Source organism: Diabrotica undecimpunctata, chromosome 1 (assembly GCF_040954645.1).
Source record: "Diabrotica undecimpunctata isolate CICGRU chromosome 1, icDiaUnde3, whole genome shotgun sequence".
In the NCBI taxonomy this organism is placed as follows: Eukaryota; Metazoa; Arthropoda; class Insecta; order Coleoptera; family Chrysomelidae; genus Diabrotica; species Diabrotica undecimpunctata.
In genome coordinates, this window is record NC_092803.1 from 127947175 (window position 1) to 127949354 (window position 2180).

The following is a 2180-nucleotide window of genomic DNA, read 5'->3' on the forward strand; positions in this document are numbered from 1 at the left end:
GCAAACTAAATTGGAATTTATATAATCATTTTTAATTCAATTTGTATTCTGAAGAAGGATTATCTGTACGTGACGTGGTATGCCTCTGTATTGTTTGTTTATTTTGTCAATGGGTTTTGTTTTTGACCTATTAAATAAAAGTATTGATATTTTTAAATTTTTTTGCGGGTGTATATGAGTCATTTTTTGTAAATCTGTGTCAGGGTTTTGTAGTTTATATTATTAGATCCGTGAATCAAGCCTAAGATGTTGCATTTACGATAGATTACTGTATGTTTCTGCAGATGACTTGTACACATATACATGCAATCTGTATGGTACCGAAAATGTAGCCGTTCTCAGATGTAAATGCTTTTAATGAATAAATCTTTAGGCATATTTAAAAAAATCTGGGATTTGCTTGTTTTTCACTATATTGTTTCATTTCTATCTCTCTTTGTTATATTTTTAATTTCCATGTTCCATTTCAACTTTGTCTGTTTTTATTTGTTCCATCGCTATAATCTCAGTTTGCATTTTATTTTTATCTTAATATAATGGTAACCTGTTCCTGATCGGTTTTAAAAGTGTTTTTAGATTTCTTAGAAATATAATATAAACAACAAAATACATTTTTACTTAACGTTTGATTCCACACATCGGAAAAAAAGAAAACTATTTCAATCTTTAAACTGCATAATAGCCAAATTAGTTGTCCATGATACATACAACGTATTTTTTGCAAGGTAAATATAGAACCTTCTTTCTGATATGTATATACGGTGGTGTATTTAACAACAGAATATAAATCTTAAACTCAAACTTAAAATATTTTTTTATGCGGGATTCAACTATAAATTGATTGTATTGAGAATTACATTTTACACTTGTTTTGACGTTTCGATTTACCTAAGAAGGCCATCGTTAAACTCACAAACCTTATAAATGTAGTATTCAGGTTACAATATGTACCAATAACGTGGAAAACATTTGAATTAATCATGATTCCCAAATCAAGGAAACCAGTAAATAAAGTATAATGGTGCAGACCAATACCGTTGCTACCAATTATTTCTAAATGATTTAAAAAGATATTTGTAAGAAGAATACAACCTATATTAGACAACAAAGAAATTATTCTTTCCCCCCAGTTTGGATTCCGCAATAATCACTTAACAACAGGCCAAATACATCGCATAACAAATATTATGGAGCGATCTCTAAAAGAGAATAAAATATGCTGAGCTATTTTCCTAGACATAGTAAAATCATTTGATAAAATGTGTAACGAATAACCAATCTAATAAAAGGAATTTGGAAAAATAGGAAATTACCACACGGCTGAAAAAATGTATCCATATGTCTGATTCACAAAAAGGGAGATAAAAGCATATGCCAAAATTATAGAAGAATTGCTTTATTGGATGTAGCATATAACAAATTGAACAAAATAACGGAAACAAGTAGAAAATATGGACTGGGTATAAACACCAGAAAAACCAAGTTAATGATCATCAGCAAGGAAAACATAACTGAAGCAAATCTGTATGTGAACCAAATGAGAATTAAATGTGTCTCACAATACAACTACTTGGGAACTATAATTAATGAGTCGTGGGATAATACCCAAGAGATTAAATGTCGCATCGGAAAGGCAAAAAGTGCATTCTTGACTATGAGTTCTGTGTTAAAGAGCCATGACCTCACCCTAGAAACAAAAATAAGGCTCCTTAAATGTACCGTATACTCGGTGTTTCTGTACGGAGTAGAAACGTGGACCTTGAAGAAGGAAACTTTATCAAAACTTCAGGCTTTTGAGCTATTGTCCTACAGAAGAATCCTGAAGATATCATGGACAGACAAAGTCACTAATTAAGAAGTACTGCGGATGATGAATACAACTGTGGATTTGGTCAACATCGTGAAGAGCCGTAAGCTGCAGTACTTGGGACATATAATGAGAAATCAAGACAGATACGAGCTACTTCAATGCATTTTGGAAGGTAAAATTTAAGGAATAAGGGCCCCAGGACGAAGAAGAATATCCTGGCTTGCTAACCTGAGAGCATGGTATAGAAAGACCTCAACACAGCTATTTTATATAGCAACCAACAAAGTCATCATAGCCAGAATGTTCGCCAACGTTCGGAACGGACAGGCACCCTAAGAAGAAGATATAAGATATTGGCTTTGTTAATAAG